Source organism: Odontesthes bonariensis, chromosome 24 (assembly GCF_027942865.1).
Source record: "Odontesthes bonariensis isolate fOdoBon6 chromosome 24, fOdoBon6.hap1, whole genome shotgun sequence".
NCBI lineage: Eukaryota > Metazoa > Chordata > Actinopteri > Atheriniformes > Atherinopsidae > Odontesthes > Odontesthes bonariensis.
The window spans coordinates 5,560,297-5,582,822 of NC_134529.1; the positions used below are offsets into that span (position 1 = coordinate 5,560,297).

The following is a 22,526-nucleotide window of genomic DNA, read 5'->3' on the forward strand; positions in this document are numbered from 1 at the left end:
GATGTTAGGCCCAGCTTTCACAGATGTTAGGCCCAGCTTTAACAGATGTTAGGCCCAGCTTTCACAGATGTTAGGCCCAGCTTTTACAGATGTTAGGCCCAGCTTTTACAGATGTTAGGCCCAGCTTTCACAGATGTTAGGCCCAGCTTTCACAGATGTTAGGCCCAGCTTTTACAGATGTTAGGCCCAGCTTTCACAGAGCAGGTGAATGAATAAACTTAAATAGGAGCAGTTATTTGAAAAGTTGCATTTTTGCCAAGTTTTAGGATCAGTTTGTCAGCTTTTTACAGACTCGCAGAAGCTAAAAACTCGTTTTCACCAAGGCTGAGATGTCGCCCGGTCGGCCTTCCTGTTGCGTTCTTTATCGCGCTGTACATGATCTGTTTAGTTTAGCGTTTATTTACAGCTGATTCTTCTGATCCTCTTCATTTATTTTGTGTTAGATAAGCAGGTTGTGGGAGCCGACCTGAAGGTGGCGCTGTGTGTTTACTCAACCAGTCGGAGAAGAAGAGGCTCTGCTCACAGATGCAGTCACACATGAGCAGATGTTTACAGCTGTGTTAAAACGAGCTATGAATGTACCATCCAATGTGAAGTGAAGTGTGTTTAATTTAGCTTTTCTTTTACCTCTAAAAGCACAAGAAGTGAAAGCCATGCGTCCAACGTGTCCCACAGCGGCTCGCTGTTTAAGCTCCGGTTTGTTCTCCTGAGGAGTGAAGCTTACAGAAACATTCAGAGTTTAAAGTCCCGTCGCTTTATTCGACCACAGAGAAACCACAGAGTGACATCATTTCGCTTCGTCGCGTCCTCGCACCTCATTGGGCAGAAACGTTTGCAACGAGGTGGTGTCACACTAGCCAAACTATGACTTTCCTATCCAAGGCGGCAGCTGAACCAGTCGTCACGGTTACTCGGTTTTGGATGAGTTTACGTACCGCTCTTTCAGCCAAACTATCGCAGTGCTCTCATGCAGTTTCGTGTATTTTCGACCCTTCGGTTGTTGTGTGGATCTTCCTGTTCTGCTCAGTTTGTCCTTTAAACTCCAAAGATATTCAGTTTACACGTCGGGTGGAAGACGGAGGAAGCTGAGAATAAACGGAGGAAGCTGTTTCTGTGATCGTATTTAAAAACATCTGCGTCAGGCTGAGGAATAGCTGCAGATCAGATCTGCTTTCATACAGAAATAGGAGTTGTACATTTTTACCTGCAGCAAATCAAAGCTTGGAGTCTTTTTTTATTAGAATAATTAATGGACATATGAATGAAAGAGGTTTTCTGGTATAACTCTCTAATTTAAAATGTGATTTTACCTGACGTGTAAAGGTTCGTTAACTCCGTGCGGATGTATTCGGTTTGTTGACGCAGCTCCTTCTCGTGTTCAGACTGAATTATTTTCATGAAAAGGTTGGACGGTCTGTGGTGATTTTCCGATGTTGTGTCGACGCCTTTAAAGGAGAACGCCACCCGTCTGAGGAGGTCGGGTCTTCTGTCGACCTCCAAACATGGCCGACACGAACAACATGGATCCTTTAAGCGGATGGCTTTCTCCTTTAGAAGATCTAAACGTGTGAAACCAACAGACGTATCTGTACAAAACTGTTGCTGATAATCATTCCACTGCACATAGTTTGCATCTGATGCAATATTTTAATTTTGTGGGGAAATTAGTTTTGTTGTGTTAATGTTATTATTGATATGAACTGTAAATATTCAGCTGCGGCAGATGAGCCGTGTGACATTTATATCAAATCTTCTGAGCTTATGGGTTAAAATGATATTAATGAGCAGCAGACTTTTTAATAAACTATATTTGTTACACTTCTATTGTGAATAAAACATCTTTTAATATGTGGTGTGTTGTGTTTTCAGAAAACAAAAAACAGCCTCAACATCTCACAAAGTTTGGATAAGAACACATCGGAGACACTTATGGTGAAATACTAACTTAGATTAAAGTTCTGATCTTTTTGAAGCATTTTTCACAGATTCAGCATCACTTTTTTTGTTTTTTAGGCCTAAAAGTTTTTTTTTTTTCTCACACAAATGTGTCCATCTCTTCAAAATATGCCCCTTCCCTTCACTTGGATAGATAAACCAAATAAAACTCACACCAGTTTTAGTTTCTCAACATTTCTCTCCTTGAATGAATCATTTTTGACATATAAAACACAGAAGGAGGCGCCTCTGGTCTGAAGAGCAGCAACTTCTGCCTGTTCTGAGGTCACGGCTGGAAAGTTAAGGCAGTCGTACGGCCTAACATCACGAGTCCACGTCTCCCAGGGCTCCTGCTGTTCTTAAACGTCAGTCTGGAAGACCACAGAACCTCGGCGCTGTCAGAAAACAGAACCTGGAACATCTGGATGTCCAGGAAGAAGATCAGACGAACAAAAAGGGAAATTAAAAGTCACTTTTCTGAGGGTTGTTTGCACCTTTTTTCTTTATCATCTTGCTTTGCTCTCATTGTGGAGCAGCTTTGGTTGTCATCTCTAAAAAAGACGCTTAATAAACTGAGTTTACTGGAGTTTGCAGGTCTGACACGATGCTTTATGTTCAACTGTGACGTCTCCTGGTTCATCCACAGAAGGAGACAGGAAATCTACACCCAGGCCAAAACTTAGATCATCAGAACTCCACACCACCGGGCTCTGGGATCGAGAGAAGAGTGAAGAAACCCGTCTGTTGTTCCCCTTTAACCCTCTAATGCACAACATGGGTCAAAAATGAGCCGCATTCATTTCCCTGCAGGTTATTTCACACTGGCTGAGTTTCTCTTTGTTCTATCTTTTGAAATCAATTTATTTTATGATTGAATAGTCCAAGTATTCTTTAAATATCTTGTTTTTGATCACCACTGATCATTATTTTCATTTTTACTTTCATACTTTATTAGCTAAAGTAGTTTTTATATGACTACGTCGAATTTACACACATGGGTCAAAAATGACCCAAAGTAACTTATTACTATTTAACTTGTTTCAAGTAGTTACTTTAGCAGTGAGTGGGGCCAAACACTTATTTAGTATTTGCAACATGTTTGTCATTTTTTCACACGCACACATACTGTCAGGTTTTTGGGGCAAAGCAGGTGGACCCACATGCAGACACTGCAAGCTGAGGGAGTTTGAACAAAGCATCTTTAATATAACCAAAAAGGGTTATAGGCAAGATCCAAAAACAGAATATGGAAGAACAAGGTAAATAGGGAAAACATGACTTTGACTTTGACGACTACAAGACAAATACAACTATCAGACTAAGACCAGAACGGCAAGACTTACTTTGGAAGACTAATGACGCAACAACAAAATAAACAACTTAAATACAAAGGGGAAGAAGAACTAAATAACAGAACCATGATAAAAGATAGCACAGATAACCCTACCCTAACCCTAACTCAAATATAATATGTCAACAGCTAGCTAATAATAATTATTTGTAACTTTCTGACAAGTAATTTACTCACTCTTAAGGTAACCTAAACCTAATCATCATATTATGTAATGTAATGTTATCTTTCACTACTGTCATCAAGAAATCTCTAAAGTAATATTGGAACCATTGAAAAACAATACTTACTGTACTTAGATGTGAAATGGTAAATGCATGCGGCTCCTGTCTGACCCATGTGTGTAAACTGGATGTAGCAATACAAAAGCTGTGCTTCTTCATAAAGTAAGAGAGCAAAATAAAAATAAAGAATTGTGCTGAACAAAAACAAGATATTTAATGCATACTTGGAATAGAAAATGATTAATGATTAATTTATTTCAGAGATATATCATAGAAACCCTCAGCCATACATGAAGTAACATAGAAAATGAATGCGGGTCATTTTTGACCCATGTTGTGCATTAGAGGGGTAGTGATACAAAAAGGGTTTTTATTCAAAAGGTAAGAAAGGAAAAAATAAACTAAGGATGCATGATGATTAAAAACAAGTTAATTGAGGAATATCTTGAATATTGAATGATTAAGTTAATTTATTGCAAAGATATGGAAAATGAAAACTCACTTTAGACCCATGTTGCGCATCAATGGGTTAGTTTCAGAGTGCATTTGTTGTGTGTAAGTTCCTGTCAGGACCACCAGGGGGCGGCAGAGGACCACAGCGATGCAAGTCAAACCGCTTCTGATTCTGTTCTCACCTGAAATCTTTCTCCTCATGACATGTTTTACTCTGGTGTGTGTTTTTCATGGCTTTCAGGCTCTGTTTCAGCATCCAAACACCTTCAGCCGGGCTCTGAGAGTCAGTCCTTCTCTGCCAACATCACCGCTGAAGCCAGAAGGAGCCTGAAAGCAGAGAAAGCCTGAGCTCAGCATCTACTTAAAGCATGAAGGGTGTTTGTTTCTGTGCCGAAGAAGATGAGACTTCAGGATATATTTGAAGGCTCTTAAAGCCCTCATCCCCCACTTTGATGCCAGTCTGATATAAATAAAGGTTTAGTGAACAGATTCCAAACAAAACCCACTGAAGTGCTCCTGCCTGTCCGGTGGTTTATGTTCTGTTTTACTCTGTGATGCTTCTTTCTGTCTGAAGGCTTTTTCCATCTTTCCAGGTGGCTTTCCTGATTCAGATTCATCAGAAGCTGCTGGAGCCTTGTGTTCAGGTGGGATCGCTGTGTCTTCTGCCCCCCACTGTAGCAGGTTTGTTGTCCAACAGCTGCTTATTAGTCAGAAACTGGAAGTCCCACAGGATCCGCTTTCAGAGGGATGTCCCATCGGGAGTTGGCCTGGTCTGCCTGGTCTGACGAGGCTCGATTTCAGTCGCAGTCGAATTAGCGGCGGAACGGAAAAATGACATTTCCGCTAGTTCCGCCGACGGAAAAATTACATTTTGGGTAGATGCAGCGACCGGATTAATTTGTTTCATTGTGAGACTCCTGTGGGGGTTCTCTATGAAACAAAGTAACTGTAATTTAAATTTACCCTTTTTACGCAAAATGAGCTTTGCAAGCGCAGAAAATTGCAGCGCGTAGCGCTAATTGTTGAGAATGCGCACAAGGGATGCTCCAAACAAAGAGGCAGCCGGGACAAACACGTGGATCCATGATCAAAAGCAGGTATATTTCTGGAACTAATAGAATCCTTGGACCAGGGCCGTTTTTTGCTATGGGCAACGTGGGCAACCGCCCAGGGCGCACTCTGATGAAAAATAAATAATAATAAATAAATAAAAATCGCCAGTTTTCTATACAGCTCATTTCCATGTCAAGTTAGTGAAGGGGGAGGGGGGGGCATCAATTAGTCTACTAATTATGAGAGGCATCATTTATATTTATAATTTAATATTTTTACGTAAATAAAATATATGATACTCACAAGAGTTCCTGATTATTTATTTATGGCCACAGCCTCTAATGAGCTGCAGCCATGCGATCAGCTGTTTGTGATAAGAAGCAACTGAACAGGTGCACCTGGTAAAGTGGCCGTAAAGAGTGAGTCTATGTGGGACTGTCTCAGAAACAATCTGCTTTGACTTCAAATGCTGGCACTTTAAGAGAGAAGGCTCCAAAGGTATTGGACTATGACACAAGTTCAATAATTTGCGTCTCAGTACAACTCAAAGGTTTAAAGGGAAGCAGTCAGCCTGACTGAACTCATTAGCATAGAATAACTCTTCAATGCCCATTTAAGCCGTTAATGACCCCTAAAAACTCCTGATTGTTCCGAAAATGTCCAGGTTTTTACCATGAAAACTGTCTTGAAATAAACGTATTAAATGTGGTCTTTAGATATGGTAATCTGGCCCCACCCACGCCACCACCTGCCAGCAGATGACAGGGGCCCACTCTGTTTACGCTCCACTCTGTTTACGCTCCGCTCTGTTTAACACTTCTAACATGGAAGAAATTCAGCCATAAATGTTGGAACCAGAGAGAGATTCTTGTGATTGCACCTCAAAAATACTGTTTTAGTCTTTCTTTGGCTTCAGTTGGTGCTTCAAAGCAGAAATCCTCAATGATTTTGCTCATGATATATATTGTAATAACATGTTAACTGGGTTTTTAGCAGTGGGGCTGTTTCTAAGTTTCTATATATTACCTCCTGTAGCCTTTTCCTGAGCACTGCTCTTTGACATTGTTGGCCAACGTCATGAGGTTTAGGAAAGATGGAAGAAGTATCTGACTGTACTCAAACTAAGCAAGCAGTAAGACATAATGTACAACAATCTACTGTCTTTGAGAATCCTCGCGTATCTCTGCTCAACGAGTGAGAAAAACCACCAAGAGACGAGCTCCAGGACGAAGGGTACGGCCACGAGTTTATTCAGCTAATGGAGAAAGGACCCTGTTTCAGGACCACGGACAGAGACAGATATACTGGGTTTCAGGGGCAGAGACATCGGGTTTCAGGACCACGGACAGAGGCAGAGATACTGGGTTTCAGGGGCAGAGACACCGGGTTTCAGGACCATGGACAGAGACAGAGATACTGGGTTTCAGAAGTAGAGATACTCGGTTTCGGGACCACGGACAGAGGCAGAGATACTGGGTTTCAGAGGCAGAGATACTGGGTTTCAGAGGCAGAGATACTGGGTTTCGGGACCATGGACAGAGGCAGAGATACTGGGTTTCGGGACCATGGACAGAGACAGAGATACTGGGTTTCAGGACCATGGACAGAGGCAGATATACTGGATTTCAGAGGCAGAGATACTGGGTTTCGGGACCACGGACAGAGGCAGAGATACTGGGTTTCAGAACCACGGACAGAGACAGAGATACCGGGTTTCAGGGGCAGAGACACCGGGTTTCAGGACCACGGACAGAGGCAGAGATACTGGGTTTCAGGGGCAGAAACACCGGGTTTCAGGACCACGGACAGGGGCAGAGATACTGGGTTTCAGGACCATGGACAGAGGCAGAGATACTGGGTTTCAGAGGTAGAGATACTGGGTTTCGGGACTACGGACAGAGGCAGAGATACTGGGTTTCAGAGGTAGAGATACTGGGTTTCGGGACCACGGACAGAGGCAGAGATACTGGGTTTCAGGGGCAGAGATACTGGGTTTCAGGACCATGGACAGAGGCAGAGATACTGGGTTTCAGAGGTAGAGATACTGGGTTTCGGGACCACGGACAGGGGCAGAGATACTGGGTTTCAGGACCATGGACAGAGGCAGAGATACTGGGTTTCAGAGGCAGAGATACTGGGTTTCGGGACCACGGACAGAGGCAGAGATACTGGGTTTCAGAGACAGAGATACTGGGTTTCAGAACCACGGACAGAGGCAGAGATACTGGGTTTCAGGGGCAGAAACACCGGGTTTCAGGACCATGGACAGAGGCAGAGATACTGGGTTTCGGGACCACGGACAGAGGCAGAGATACTGGGTTTCAGAGACAGAGATACTGGGTTTCAGAACCACGGACAGAGGCAGAGATACTGGGTTTCAGGACCATGGACAGAGGCAGAGATACTGGGTTTCAGAACCACGGACAGAGGCAGAGATACTGGGTTTCAGAACCACAGACAGAGGCAGAGATACTGGGTTTCAGGACCACAGACAGAGGCAGAGATACTGGGTTTCAGGACCACGGACAGAGGCAGAAACATGGTTAAACTGAGGGGAAAAAACGCCGTTTCGTGAACAACTGACTTTGATCTGTGTGGAAAACGTCATCAGGTCAAAGATTTAAAGGGTTGGTGAGCTCTGAAGAAACAAACCACGCTTCTACTCATCAGCTTTTTTTAAAACTATAACTATTTTAAACTGGAATGAGCTGCCATCGTGTTATTTCATGCAGGCTGTACAGATGTGGACAACCCAGTGAATACCAGTTGGTATAAATGTGTAAGAAACCACCATGTTGCCATAAATGTAGATGTAATAAAGCTCCTTTCCTCAGGCTCTCATCATGGCGGCCGCTGACCGGTACGGGCTCAGGTTGGAAAATGTGACCCGTTGGCATCTTTGTCTGGACATATTATTGACCTTAAGATGGCACATTTTGTGAATTGGTGCAACATGAATAAATAAACTTATTTGGTTCATTAAATGCAGTGAAGAACCTTCCTGATTTCCAAATGAGTTCCGACTCGTGGTTTTAACATTTCAGCACCGAAGGGCAAGAAAAGGAAGACTTTCAGATGCATAATGCACTTATACAGGACTGCGGTATTTTCTTGTTGTCATGGAGACGACTAAAGTAAGGCTCTGACCTTGTCCATCTCGCTGTGTGTTTTTCTAAAGCTGCTCATAAGTTTCTCAATGAAACCCTCAGCCGAGGATCCGGAAAACGATTGATCTGAAGTCCATTCAGGGTCTCTGGTTTGTGAGGACCGACATCATCCATCCAGCTGCCAGCATCCCTGTGACAAACCTTTTCTGTTCTCCAGATGTAAAGAGATGATGTGATCTGTCAGCCGTTGGGCCCATCAGGTGTCTCGCTGCCAGCACACAGTAGTCTTCGCTGAGCTGGGTTTGCTGTGTCTGCACTAATGTTCAGGTTATTTACTGTCTGATGGTAATAATGGGCTTCAAGGGTTACTGAGTGTTACCGATCTCAGAAAACAGGGCTGAAGAGGAGGAAATGAGTCATTCTTCCAAGCAGCCAGACTCTCTTGTAATCTTTTAAAGTGGTCTTGGGCAATAGTTCAGACTTTCTGAAGGTATTTAAAAGTTTTTCTTTGGACATTTTCTGCTTTTTCACTCATTTTCAGTCCAGTTCTTCAGATGAATGTGTTTGTTTTTTAAGACATTTACCACTGATCCACTGTCATTTCAGAATAGAAAGGCTCCTAACTCAAGGGATGAACCAGTGATGTGTTGACACATAACAGACAACTTTATCTTTAGTGAAAAACAGCAAAGATAACACAGTGTGACAGACAGAAAACAGGATTTGTGCAGCAACAAGGTGATTCCCAAAGAGCTGTTAGCTGAAAACTTGGCATATCTCAGCATGGTGTGCAGTGTGTCCTTAAAACATTTGAGGAAACTGGACCAGTGGAGGACAGAAGAAGAAGTGTCAGGCCTAAAGAACTATCTACAGCAGATGAACAGGATCTGAAAGTGATGTCCTTAAGAAAGAGGAAAACATCCAGCAAAGACCTGACACAGGAGCTGAGAGATGCATCTGGACCTTCAGCTGATCCATCTGCTGTTGGCCCAAGCCTCATCAGAAATGGGCTCCATGGAAGGGTGGCTGTCAGGAAGCCGTTCTTAAGGAAGGGAAACAGGGAGAAAAGGCTGAGCTGTGCCAAAGGACACAAGAAGTGGGCTGAAAATCAGTGGCAGCAGGTCTGATGGAGGGATGAATCCTCCCCAGAGCCCGGAGCTCAACATTACTGAAGCAGTGTGGGATCATGTTGGCAGAGAACGCAACAAAAGGCAGCCCACATCCAAAGAAGAGCTTTGGGATGTCCTTCAAGAAGCCTGGAGAACTATTCCTGAAGACTCCTTAAAGAAAGGACAGAAAGCTGTCTGAGAGGGTTCAGGCTGTGTTGGAGGAGAAAGCAGCTCAGAGCAGATATTCACTTTAAAGCTGCTCAGAACTGAACTAACTCTGTTTTTTTTCTTTTATTCTGTATCTACATTCATGTTTGTGAAGTCACTGTGTGTGAGACCGACTGCATCCTGGAAAGTTTGGGATTGTGCAGGCCTGCTGCTCAGTCCTCTCTGTGAATGACTCTAACTGTAAACGTCTGCACTGTGGCAGGTATAAAGAAATAAAAACAGGCCACAGTGATGGTAACTTTGCTTACAATGCTTCCAGATCTAAAAACATCTCGGTGACGTGACTCAGCTGAGCTGTACTCTGTGCTTTTTTCCTCCCTGCAGAACAGCTGAGCCCGCAGATTACATTCGGTTTGAACTGGAAGAATGGAGCGCAGCTTTAAATAGTAAACAACTTTCTCTCAGCAGCAGCAGATTACACAACAGGAGGAGACGCAACCGCAGCATCTGTGATCCTCAAAGGTCCCTGATTCACGTCTGTGTCTGCGTCTGGAGACAAAGGACGAAGAGGGAATCTGCTGAGCCCCGTCGGCCCTGAAGGAGGAGCCGTTGATCAGGGAAACGTGTTCCTGTTAACGGTTTGATGGATGACGAGGTGTGCAGCACGTTATTGTGCAGAACATGAGCAACATGCACGCTGCTGCCTGGTCTGAATTTAATCTCTTTGCAGATGCATAGATGGATCCAGTGCAGAGCCTTGGTTGTGTTTGGTCATCTCATAAAGGTAAATGTGCTTTTTCCCTCCGTGTACTGACCCGTTTTTCTCTTTTTATCTGATCCGCTCAGCTTTTAAACCCCAAATTAAGCTAATGCCTCTTTTTTTTAAACTTCAGTGGCAGAGTGCAAGACAACAGCAAAGAAAGTGAAAGAAAAGGGAACATTAAAAACTGCAGACTTGTATTAATGTTAGAAAATGAGATAATCCAAAAATCCATGAAAAAAACAGCCGGTTTGCTGTTCAGATGGAGAATCTGACCACACGTACAATAAGCTGTGCTTTAAGTTTGCACTGCGCCTTACACTTAAAGAGATAATGACGTACTTTAAGCTTATTCAATCAGCTCTTATCATGGCTCCCACTTAGATATTTCCGGGGTATTTTACTCAGTTTGCAACCTTTCAACATGGATCTCACCAAAAACATTTTGAAGGATGTTTCTGTTCCTAAAGTGCATCAAAAGGAGAGACGAGGCTCGCTGAATGAGCTGCAAATGAGGACTTTTTTACATCTGTGACGTGTATCTTGCCCTGAAAATTCGATCTAAAGGCTCATCTGAGCAAACAATCGGGCTATGATGCAGCTGAGTTGATTTAATGTTCAATAAATGCATGTTTCCTTTGATTGCACCTCTGGTGGAAGCAACCAAGGCACGGAGGGAAGACTGAGAGATGGGATAAGGAGGCAGCGTCTGTGGTGGGACTCCTGCCGACTTCCTGCTTAATCATGAGCCAACACACCTTCCCCTCATCCACCCATCGGCACCGCAGTGCTGAGATTGTGGCTCTGCATCCGTCTTCAGTCAGAGTGACGCCGCCTTTAGGCTTCTTTGGTTATTTTTGTGACTACGTTCACGTCCTCAAAGACCAAATATTTTCTGTAACAGAGCAACCAATCAGCTTCCAGTGTTTGAGTTTAGAGCTTTAAGAAGTGCTGGAGACGGAAAAGAATCTCCACGTTAACAATTTAGTGCTTTTGGTGGTTTTCCTGACTGTGTGTGTTCTGTAAACACTGTGTTGACTCCAGATTATCATCCATTTTGTAGATTATTCATTATGTAAGTATCATCTCCGTCTTTGTGGCTCAGTGAAGCACAGAGATGAGAAAGCCTGATTCTGAGATCTGCTTTTAATCCCCCTGCAGAGTGTTTCCTTCACACAGCGGGCCTGATGTCACTGATTTAAAACATATTCGTAGTAAAGTTCGTGCATGAACCCTTTCTGTGGAGCGAGTTTGAATCAAAGAGAAGCTTTTCTGACCGTTTCTCTCCGTGAATATGCAGATGACCTTCCTTTGATGCCATAATTTGCCTCTCTGAATGGCTCTCGCACAAAGACAATGATGCATGCGCAGCGTCATACTCAATAATAGCACACCCACATCACCTCCCACGTCCCAACAGTCACCTCACAGTCGAGCTTTTAACTAAAACCACCTGCCAAACGCTGAGAGGAAGATGCAAAACAGAGGAGTGCTTTCAGCTTTTGTTCATCTCGGTCTTCATCTCGACGTCCTCTCGCTGTCTTCTTTCCCTGAGCTGAGACACGTGATGGTGCCTCAGTTTGCAGAAACATGCAGCCTGCAGGCCGACTCAGATTTACAGACCTTCACTCTCTCCATCGTCACCTAACAAGCGAGCCACGATGGAAAGTAGCTTCGTTCTTTTAGTTCTTCTTCTTCTTCCTTCTTTACTCGTGAGTGAAGCTAACGTTCCACCTGCCTGCTTCCAGCCTCTCCTGTTTTCTTTGCCTCTTGGTCGGGCTACAGACTGAAACATGACAAATGTTCTACATTTATGAGGATTAGTTTCACCAAAATGTTCATTTATCCAACATGTCATCAGGTTTAACATTCTCAGGTCATTTCTTTGTTTGGACTCGTTTTTAGCTGCTCAGTCTCTGGTTTTCTTTGAGTTTTAATCTGCTCAGTTTGTGTTGGACTTCCTGTTTTATCCGTTTTATTTCCCACCAGGGTTCAGTCGCCACATTGCTGGTTCTCTTTGTTCGTGTCTTCTAACCTCAGCTCAGCTCAGCTCAGCTCAGCTCAGGTCAGCTCAGCTCAGCTCGGGCTTCTTTGCAGTGTGTTCGGAGTTCATTAAAGTCCTGCGTCACCTTATCAGTCGGTTCTCTCTCTATCTGGGTTCTCTCCCGACAACGTGTGACATCTTGATGCCTTTGTCTTCCGTGATGCTCAGAGTCTTCCTGTAATAAACCTGTCAGTTGTTTCCCAATTCTGTTTGTGACAGCCGCTCACTTCCAACATCATTATCTTGTCAGAATACTTCGATGCTCCTGGAAGAAATGTATTTTTGGTGCATATTTCAATGCTCAGACAACATGGGACAGAAAACCTTTCCACAAAGTTGATCATCTTCGTCACGTATTACTTTACTTTACTTTACTTTTACCCTTTATGGTCTGTCTGTCTGTTTTGGAGTGATGAGGTTCATCGCGATTCTTCCCTTCTTCCACACCGGCTACGTGTTGTTGACAGCTTCCCTCATGCTGCCATTCCCACGCTGACACATGATGTGACTGATAAAGAGGAGTGGCAACACGGGTCACATGTTCATAGCCTTGTAGATATAAAGCAAAGCAGCAGGAGGGAAATCCTTTAACAGGACACAAAGTCCCTGTAAGGCAGGAGAGGGATGGATGGCGTCACTTCGTTCACTCTCACCTCTAATGGTTCAACTTTCTGAAGGTAAATACAGGATGCTGACGGTGAGGTAGACGGTCTTTAATCAAAGAAACTTAGCTCTGAGAAAAGCAAACTCAATATACCCGTGTACACCACTAAAAATACTTGAAAAGTGGAATAATTCAAAAACCCTCCACTCAAAAGAGTTAAAATCGTTTTAAGAAGTCCGATAGCAACGTGCAGCATCCGACTTTTACATGGAGAAGACATTCCAAGCTGTGAATAATGGATAAATACAGTCTTCTGCACTTTGCCAGCAGCAGAAAGGAGTGAGACTCGATGCAGATTTACTGCACAGCATCCTCCATGAGCTGGCAGGGGAGCAGAGGCATGCCAGCGGTTACACACAAAGCATGCAGAAGCACACCTGCTGAATGCCTGAACAGAGCGCACATATGCATGCTCGTCTGGCCTGCTGTTATCAAGGGAACAGTGAGAGGAGGAACAAAAGGTGAAGAGCGAAACAGAAAGGAAACAAAGCTCTCACTTTTCTTCTCCTGATGTAGACATTCGCTTTTTTATTTACGACATCATTCAGCATATTTTGATTTTGCTTTTAGGACTGTGTGATTAAAGCTTCCACATTCACAGTAAGTGTGAATGTATTGTTGCATTAGCTGTTAGCTGGTTGTGCCCAATCGTACAAGTTAACATGTCTGTGTGTGATTAGCACGCATCACAGACAGAAGTATCCATTTCACAACGTGTGTGTAAACCTGCAGAACCCATCTCACAGGAGCCTGTTGCATCTGTTTTCAATGCAAAAGGCACCACAAAGCATCAATTTCCCATGTGGCTCAAGCTAATAAACATACCACTTACATACCACAAAGCTTTCTGCAATAAAACACATGTTACAGTCTGTTTTAATGGGCTGAGAATGATGTTTTTCCAACCTTAATGAAGTATAATAATGCACAACAAAGAATTACAGAAGCTGAGCCAACAAAGTCCAGATAAAGTATTCTGTTTTAATATAATCTGACCCGTTCTGTGTGTTTAAGCACTCTTTCCTGACATTAACCACCTGTTTTTTAATATCCGACCTTAACCATGTAGTTTGTAATGTGTAAAACAGGACGAAACTGCAGCTGAATGCAAAGAAATGACATCTCAAAGCTACTTGAAAACACCGGCCCAACAATCTGACCTCCAGATGTGGAAGTTTTTCACCTGATTCTCTGAAATGCTGTGAAAGCTGAGTCTGCTGAGTGAAGATGAAGAAGGGAACCACAGCTCTTCTTAGAGTAAATAATGTCTAAGGCAGAAGCTACAGCTCCTCAGTCCCGGCTCAGGACCCTTTGCTGCTTCCCTTCTCTCTCTCTGCCCTCACTTCCTGTCAAGCAACTTTCCAACAAAGGCCAAAAAATGCCAAATAAAACCAGGATAATGACGTGTTGATAGAGGGTGGTAGAATACCATCAGAATACTTGAACAGGTGATTCTCATGGCTCTCTGTAACGTCTTTCTCAGTAAATATCTTTAATTTTAGATCATCACCTGAAACTTTCTCTTCAGGCGTTCCCCAGGGTTCTGTTTTTGGCCCCTTGCTGATTGCACCATTCACAGTTCTTTTGAGCCATGCCATAAGTGATAAAAGTTATATCCTACCGCTGTTATATGCAGATGATATGTTTCTGTTATGTCCCTCAGTGGAAAGCTGAGTTTCAGGTCTATAAAAGACTGAGTGGCTGTCAAGTTACCGTTAGAGACGAACACCTGAACGGGTGCCTGTTTCCTCTCCAACTGGTTTAGGCCCAAAGGTGACAGAGTCTTGATTTTCTGTGTTCTTCGGTGGGATCCACTTTGCATCATCTTGGTATTTGAAGAGCCCAAGAATAACGCTAAGAGACGGAAATGATTGTCCCTGCTTTTATTTCATCCCGTCTTGACTATCATGGACTATGTTTTAGGTCATGTTTGGTTTTTCCCGTTTTAATCATTTCTTAGTTTTCTCATGTTTTAGGTTCAGGTCTTGTGTTTAGTTTCATGTCATGCCACCCTCTCCTGCCCTGCCATCAGCCTCACGTCCCTCACCTGTCACCTGCCAAGTGTTTTGTTTAGTTCTGTTAAATAATCATTCCACAGTTTAGGTTTTTGTATCCGGCTCAGCCGCGCTTTCTTTTGGTACTTTGCTTTTTTGAATATCCGCATCCGTGTCCTTCTAACACCACCCTAACTGACATTGACGACTCTTGAGTCCCTTTTCGCTCTGATCTGCCCACAAGTGATCCAGAAAGCAGCTGCCAGGCTTCTGGGTCGATCTCACACAGCACCGGTCCTGCTTTCATCGGGTTCAGGATCCAGTTTAACATTGATTCAGAGTCTTGGATGGTCAGCCTCCACCTGAAACTATCCAACACCTGCAGGATTCAGAGCTCCTCTGATCAGAGTTTAATGGTTATTCCTCACTTATCTCAGGTATGTTCGTAACTGGTTGAATGGGTTTCTTTGTCTACTCTTTAATACATTATTTCCCTTTTATTGATCTATGTGTTTAGCAGTTTGCTACAGGTGTGCTGGTACACTTGTTTTTACCCCTGCTGCATCTGTGCTGTGACTGATAAGCTTTGCACTGATCTAACACTGTTTCCTTTGTAGAAACTCGCTCACACAATAACCTTCCCTGGACTCGGGCCATTTTCTTTCTATTTGATCATTTGGCCTCCAGTCTTAACGCTGCACTTTCAGTGAGTGAAGAGAGATTGGATTGTTGTTCTCATGTTGTCAACTTTATTACTTTTTGGTTGAGCCGTCAGGCTGTTCCGATTTGGATTGTGGAAGTCGGTTTCCTCTCAGCAGGAGGGAGCTCAAACCTAAAAAATATTCCAATTATTAAGCCTGAGGAATCGAAGTAGAAAATGCACCTCAATGTTATACCGTCTAAAAATAGAAACACAGATGGATAACAGAGCGAGTGCATCTCTGTATATGTTTGCAGATACACGGTTTATCCCCAGAACACAACAGAGAACAATAGAGAACAGTCCATCATGTTGTTGCACCATATGAAATCCATATTCCCACAGGTCTCCCCTAAAATACCGGCACATCTCTGATATTTTTGCCCTGGTCATCCTTAATGTTTGTCTGAAATACACACACAACACGCTGAGTATGCAGACACGTACGAAGCCGTGATATATCTTCATTAGCCTTGCTTTGTGCTGTCATGTTGCCATTAAAAAGCAGATTCAGTCAGCTAAAGCTGAGCCAGTATGGCCCCCCTTCATTATTCACTCAAAGCAAGTTAAATAAGGATGTGTCCTATTTACAAATCACCACGATTAGCATTTGCCTTTTTTTTAAAATACACTTTGGAATTAGACACACAGAGACGAATGATTGTGCTTGGATGTTTGCACAGCCTCGATTCCAAAAAAGTTGGGCGGATGTGTGAATTATAGATGGAAAAACAATGCAATGATTTCCAAATCTCATACATAAATGTTCTATTTGTGATAGAACATAGAAAACATAACAAAGTTTACCAGAGTATGCTCAGTTTACTGTCTCAGGTCCTGTTTACCGCACCTGGAGTTCTTCTGATTACTTTCCACCACATTTATATACTTCCAGGGTTTCTGGATGACCTTTCCCAGCAGTTTTATTTACCTCTATCCTCCTGTCTCCTCCTTCATTTAGATAATCTCAGCAGCTCCTGCGCACCCTGACAGCTGCATGATCTTATCTCATCAGTCTCATCTAAAACCAAAGCAGCAAAGTCCAGTTTGATCCTTTTCTTGCCCGAGACGGCACCAATAGTGAAAAATAAATAATTGCAACATGTAACAGATAACTTTGATTGCTTGTGGAATAAAGTTGAGCTTGCAACGAGAACACTTGTTATCGTTGAGGAAGTTTCCATTTCAGGGTGCGTAAATAAACCTTTTTCCACACTAACAAACTGTCAACAAAGATAAATTTCAAATCCTACAACCATGTCAGCACTTCCATTTATACCTCTCTGCTGGGAGGAGCTCAAATCAAAGTCAACAGCAACTAAAGTTTATATATAGTGAGAGGTTTTCCACTCTCACTGTAACCAACACACTGTGAGATGATTAAAGTATCTGTCAGATCTGATGCCTGAGAGTTTTCACTGTTATTGTCTTTAGGTTGTTGATATGTAGACAGAAACATGGGATTAAAGACACGCGTATGAAACTAATTTGCTTAAATCAAGGCAGAGATATTGCAGTTATGGAGGCTGCACTGAAGCCTTTTGGCTCACAGAGAACATCAGCCTGACAAGACGGCGGAAATGGGAAACTCGTGTTCGCATCCAAATGATCTCAGATGAAAAACACTCACACCAAAGCCAGCCTCAGCGGCCTCTCTTGTCACATATGCACTTTAATTACCAGTTTTCAAGGACCAAGCAGTACGGTAACAAGGATGCAGGTACTGTTTGTTCGAAAATGTTTTTTTATTTACCCTCAAAACCATGAATAATGCTGCCAAAACAACAGTTCAACTAAGCAGGCCTATAAAGGGGCCGAGGCTAACAGAACGGGACTCAAAATCAGGATTAAAGAAATTAACTTAACCGGACAAATTGACCTATTTATCAGATTTTGACGACATGGACGACGACTTTGAGTACGACGGACGTCTTTACCGGAGTGAATAAGCTGTGCTACAGCGGCGCGTGGCGATAACGTCATCCCACTAGACGATAGCCCTGGATAACAACAACAGGGCAGCTCTGAGCTAACAGTAGAGATGGGACCAAGTCACATATGTGCAAGACTCAAGTAATTTTTTCTTGGTCAAGTCAAAGTCACATTATTGCAATTTTACCTGCAGAATCTGATCTTAATAAAGTGAAAACACAAAGATATAAGTAACTGTCAGTAAACATCATTGGCCAATGTGTCCAACCTGTCCACCCCGTATCATATCAAGCTAACGTTAGCTAACTACTGACTAGGCTAACAGGAGAATATTAGCTAATTTGACGAGCACTTACTGGTCAGAATGGATCTTCAAATGACGAACAAAGTTCAAAGTTATGCTAGATGCTTAACATTCAAGTCATTCAAGTCATCGTGTCTCAAGTCAAGTGCCGAGTCTTTAACTTCCAAGTCCGAGTCGAGTCTCAAGTCTTTTATTTTTTGTCAAGTCAAGTCACAAGTCATCAAAACAGCGACTCGAGTCCAAGTCACAGTGACTGGAGTCCCCATCTCTGAGCTAACAGTGCAATAGTACGCGTTCATTCATTCATTGGTCTTAAAGTATTGGTGAAATAAAGACAGATAATGCCTTATTTAGAGGCTGTATTGTCTCTGCCCTGTTCTCTCCTGTTATATGGATATACGCTGATCTCCAGTGATCTAAATATCTCCCGAAGGACGCCGACTTCCACCAAACTGTTATCGGTGAGTAGATGAACGTATTTAATGCCAGAAATAAGGTTTAAAAAACCTGAACTTCCCCTTTAAATACTGGTTTAGCTAAACGTGTAAAACCAGGTGGGAAAAATAATCTAATTTGGTAAAAAAATAATGTGTTGAGTAGTTACTATAAAGCAAATTGAAGTGGAAATACACAGCTATGCTGCAGTTTAGACCAGGTCAAATTGAAATGGAATCAAGATTTCAGCCTTGTCAGCATGTCCTTATGACACTTTTTGTGTTAGAGAACATGAGCAAAACTAACCATCATTGCTACAATGAGGATTAGAATCTGCAGAGCACCACCTACAGAAAGCCAAGGTCAAACAACCTGTATGATTGACATAAAAGATTGAAAGAACCAGTCTACTTGCTGGCTTTGGCCTTTTGTAGTCTTTTTGAATGACACTGACTTTTGTTATGCCCCCCGGGCTGCCTCAGAGTGCCCAGGAGCTGAGATACCGCGGTTCATGGGTCTGGTTTCCAGCCCCACACCACACCATTTGGCTTTATGAGCCTTTGACAGTTTTTGTGGCCTCTTTTATTGTGACAAAAAAAATAAATGTGTATGTATGTAGATTTATTTTTGTGGTGTTTGTCCCCTCAATCCTAAAGGCTTACTTTAAATGTCTCGAGCAGGTCGGAGCAGACCCTGGGAGAGCCGTTTTTACTGCTGGGTTGAGAAACTGTTGGAGCCAGATTAACATATTCATAAATTCATTGAATGAGGAAAAATATGTAACTACACTCCAAGGCATTTAAGGCCATTAGAGTTTATGCATGTGCAAGAAAAAAAAGGTTTTAAAGTGTGTAATTCTGAGGAAACTCGTGAATTTTTAGAGGATTGGCTTTAAAGTCAGAACAGGTCCAACTATGCTGAGTCACTCTGTGCCAGAGGAACCAGTGGGCAGCAGGAGGAATATCAACTTTGACTGCTTGTTGAAATGAGTTTGCATGTGTCATGAATGTGGAAGACATTTAGGCTTCTTCTAAAGTCACATAAAATTAATGTAAAAGAGGCAAAATGGAGTCTATAATGGTGTTTAATGGCAAAACATGAAGGCACAGCCTAAGCTGTCCCACAGCAGCCTTCCACCAGTCCAGCACCAGTAATAAGCGACTGTTTTCTACCTTGTAATTGTGTGTTGATCGGTGGGATCTGTGGGTGGGGGTTGAATGATTGTGTAAATATAAAGAAATCAGCATCTTTAATAACAAGTGAAAAGTTATTCTTATTTTTCTCAGCAGAAAAATGCTCCCTGAGTGGGTCTCTGTGGGGGACTTGGTCTTCTATCAGTGATGCATTAGTTTCACTGTTCTCTGCAGTGTTTCCCTCTTTGGTTCCACACACAGACGCTGCTGGTCCTGTTAGATCTCTGAGCTGTATTTGACACCATCGACCTTAAAATCTGGGTTATTTCTCTGGCAGTAGATACATATTTGTACCAGTTTCTCAGGGACATTGCATGCAGAAGGGATGTGTTCTGCAGCTGATACCCTGGGATTAAAAAGTCTGCCTGTCTAATTGTAACATACTATTCAAGAGACTAAAAATGAGTGAAAAACTTGAGTGAGGTTCCCAACATGTATCCCACACCTCCTGACAGACTCAGCCACCGCGTGCAGAGAAGACGGGTTAAAACAACTGTCTGACGCAGTAAACATTAGCATAAACAAATCACTAAAGCCTTCACAACAACCGCTATGAGACATTTGAGGTGTTGTTTCCTCTGCGGGCTTTTTCCCCGTCAGAATACCGCCTGATTCTCCAAACTGAGGGCTCTGATCCCCGTTTACAGCAGGTAAGACGTGTGAAAAGCCACTTACAAACACCAGATGTCCTTCAGCGTCGGTTAACTGCTGTCCTCCAACATTAATATAAACAGAATCATCTGTATATTCGTTAATCTGAATATATTTAACTGCATTAAGAATCACATTGTGGTAGTCTCGGCCTCTGACTCTGCTGTGTACGGTCAGTTACTGCAATAAGATTTCGTGTCCCAAGAGGAGATTCAATAAATGAAAGTATATAAGGTTTCCTGTCGCTGCCAGATGACGGAATCTGTTGAAAATTGCTGAAAGAGAGCCAAGAATGCTGCTCCCTCATAGTGTATTTTAGTTTTATTGATTCTCTGATATGAGCAAGGAGGAATAAATGTCCCCTGCCGGCCCCCCGCTGTGATATACACATGATGCCAAAAGAAAGAGTGCCTCGGCTCTCTGAGTGATTCTCTTCCCTGTAACGGCAGCATGTGCAATTTTTTCCACCTGATACGACTCTAAACATGTGACTGAATGCCAGCGTTTCAAAGGTAGCCAAAAGCCTTTGAACTGACTGTGGCCAAGCATCGTATTCAGTGGGAGTACTCGTGATGTCTGCATCCTATCTGGTCCTTTGGTGCCAGGAAGAAGCCAATCAAGCAAAATCACCATTTGTTTTTTGTAAATGAGAGATTTTTGAACATTTTGGGTTATGTGTGCGGTTTTGATCACACTCAGAAGATGAAAGCAAACACCCAGCAGGCCTTAAAGCCCAGATGAACACTGACAGCACATATGTGGATGAGGGAGGAAGAGCTTTCCAGCTTTAAAGGTGTGAAGTGTTCTACTATGCTGATTCATTCTGCCTCCTTATGGGGTATTTTACTGCCTTTAAGAGCATTTTTTTCCTTGTTTTTCCACTTGGGTAGCCTGCTGCTCTCCTTCAAAACATCCATTCAGACTCCTTCTGTGCACTCTTGCAACTTCTCTCAGATTTTCACTGTTCTCTCTTCGGGAATGGCAGATATGAAATCCTGCTTTCTTCCCTGTGGGTGCACTGGTTTGATTTCACAGAGTCGTTTTTACTCTGCGAGGAGAGATTCAAACCGGGGCGCCGGACATTTTTGTATTCGCAGAAGTGAAACTGAGTGCAGAGACACCGTTTTGAAGTGGAGAAGAGCTTATCTGAGTGTGAGGGGAGGGGGGGGGGGGACTCTCAGGAGAGCACAACGATATCAGGGTGTGAAAACAAGGAAGCTTCCTCAAATGGAAAAGCTGTGCTCGATTTGGGGAGATATTTCAGTCTTTATGCTAAGCCAGGAGTGTGAATAGAGAATGTGAAACATTGAATTTCATATAACTGGGTTTGTTTGTGCTCCATGTTGTGATTATCCTGCGAACACCAAAGCTGTCTTCTGTACACACGACCTTTGGGGTCGTGTTTTTTAGTCACACTCTGTAAAAAAAAGAGCCTCTAAAATCATGTTTCTATTCATTTTCTCTCAAAATAACAGATTATCAATGCATCTGTCTATCAGGCAACATTCAGAACCAATATTCTCCTCAGATATACTGTCCAGGCACCACTTCACTTTGCCTCTGAATTAGTTTTCCTGTTCATGGGTTGAGGCTGCGTTGGTACATGAATGCAGATTCAGGTTTTTTTTAGTGCTGAATGATGCCATTTCTTTAGTATCTGCACACAAACTGGCAGCTGAAGCAGTGAAGTAACCTCATAAACTGTTAAATTAGCGCCTTCCTCACTGGAAAAAATGCCCCTCCAAAAATAAGTAAAAAAAAACAACAAATAAAAGACGTTTTTGCTTGAAATAAGCAAAAAATCTGCCAATGGAACTAGTGAAAATCGGCTTGTCAAGATTTCTTGAAATAAAATGTGATATTTAGGACTTTTGAGTTAAAAGTGATCTTGAAATTAGCTTAAAAACCTCTTCAAATGAAAATAAAAGCTTGTTTCATGTAAAATATGACTCAAAACAATTTGTTTTCAAGACTTTTTCACTAAACAAGATATTCCAGATGTATTGTATTAAAACAAGTCCCTATATCTGGCTGAAATGGTACTTGTGAGGCAGTTGTGTCTTATATCAAGTGTATTGAGATACTCAATGAGAAAAATATACTTGGTAAGATTTAGATTTTTTCCAGTGCTGATGGACCTTGGACTTTTTCTCATTGAATGTTGATGAACTCCTGAATGTTTTCCGTTGCTTTATTCCATAACTTGCTACCCGTGTCTTGTATTTATGATTTCTGGAAGCTTGAACAATGAGCTGTCGCTCTCCTCCAAAGCTTTAGAGATTTATTGACTCTCAGCAAGAGACGAGACGAGGCGAGACCGAACGCCTTCAAGCTTCGGTGAACAGAAGTGATTCCGAAGCGTGAATGCATGTGAGCACTTTGTTCTTCTCATACTGCGAATCTTAGAAATGATGACAGAGGGGAGGATTTGTTGTCGGACCCGCAGTGA

General features: G+C 42.7%; 1 long non-coding RNA gene across 1 annotated transcript; it reads left to right on the top strand.

Annotated features, from left to right (window-relative positions):
* On the top strand, nt 1-1,848 carry LOC142375010 (uncharacterized). The gene is made up of 2 exons (XR_012768858.1): nt 1-157; nt 202-1,848. It is a non-coding gene; the product is annotated as an uncharacterized LOC142375010 (long non-coding RNA).
* The last annotated feature ends 20,678 nt before the right edge of the window (nt 1,849-22,526 follow it).